This window comes from Tachyglossus aculeatus, chromosome X1, assembly GCF_015852505.1.
Source record: "Tachyglossus aculeatus isolate mTacAcu1 chromosome X1, mTacAcu1.pri, whole genome shotgun sequence".
Lineage (NCBI taxonomy): Eukaryota > Metazoa > Chordata > Mammalia > Monotremata > Tachyglossidae > Tachyglossus > Tachyglossus aculeatus.
The window spans coordinates 104,615,365-104,616,681 of record NC_052101.1 but is presented as its reverse complement, the minus strand read 5'-3'; the positions used below and the strand labels follow the sequence as shown (position 1 = coordinate 104,616,681).

Here is a 1,317-nt window from a genome sequence, read left to right as displayed (position 1 = left end):
ACATTAGGTGGTAATTCTAAAGAAAAAATACCTTTTCTGAACAGCCTGGGCTAATGCTTTTGACCCCTACCATGCGGAGTTGCAATAGAAAGTTCTGATATCAAATCATCCTGCTTTCTGCTAAAGCATGGAATTTAAGAGCTGGGGATACTGAAGAGTGTTTCTGCCTGTCACTAAGTTTGCTTCATACAGACATACCCATTGTACAACACTAGGAGACCTGGATCTACCCACAAAAGTATACTGGTTTCCCTAAGCTGTCGACCTGCTCTCCCCTCTGCATCAACTAGGCACTCGGTTATGTACCCGTTAAGCACTTTGATAATCGCCGCGGTCCCGTGGGTGGCACTTATGCACATATCCTTATAATCTACTGTTTCCCCTATCTGTAATTTATTTTAACAACTGTCTCTCCCCCACAGACTGTATGATCCTTGTGGGCAGCGATTGTATCTACAAACTCTGTTAAATTATACTCTCGCAAGCACTTAGTACAGAGCTCTGCAGCAGTAAGAACTTAATATCATTGATTGAGCAATTTCATCAGAGTCTTTTCTGAGCCACACTCAGCTGTAGAGTGGCAATCCAGTCATTGGTCTCTTGGGTGAGAGAACTGGGGAAGATCTGGAGAATGAGAGCCAGATTTGAAAACTGAGACAGGACCAGGTAACAAGTAATCTGTCTGTGCAGAAAAGGACAATCTTCACACACACACAATATTGAATGGAGTGATAGTCATACATTGGTCTTTCAATCTGCCTCACATGGCTGAAAAGAATCTCAACATCAGTAATGTCACCAACAAATACAATTATAGAATACTAACAGATTTTGGGGGGGTTGGAGGTGGGGGAGTCACATTTCAGGTTATTAAGGGGCAAGCAGGAGAATGTGGTAAAGTTATTGTTATATTGTACTCTTCCAAGCCCCTTCTCAGGACCACACCTGGAGAGTTTCCAGTACTCTACCAGTCTCAGCTATGGGAGGGAGAGTCAAGCAGAGACCTGTCCATTCCATTTCTAGCTTGGGCAGTGGCAAGCGAGTGAAAGGTAATCTGCTACAAAACTCACCTGTGCTGGGCAGCAGCGGAATAGGAGAGAATCCAGGGTGGAGACTCAAGTTTACTGCACAGAAGGGGGCAATGGTAAACCACTTCTGTATTTTTACCAAGAAAACTCTATGGATACACTACCAGAACGATTGCAGATGGAGGTGGGGCATTCTGGGAGATATATGTCTATGGAGTCTTTTTGGGTTGGAAATGACTTGACAGCATAAGACAAGATAAGACTCTCCCAAGCACTTAGTACAATGCTC

At 43.8% G+C, this 1,317-nt stretch overlaps 1 non-coding gene across 1 annotated transcript; it reads left to right on the top strand.

Annotated features, from left to right (window-relative positions):
- The first annotated feature begins 927 nt into the window (after nt 1-927).
- Nucleotides 928-1,065, top strand: LOC119920168. Its single transcript, XR_005447932.1, has one exon. It is a non-coding gene; the product is annotated as a small nucleolar RNA SNORA7 (small nucleolar RNA).
- The last annotated feature ends 252 nt before the right edge of the window (nt 1,066-1,317 follow it).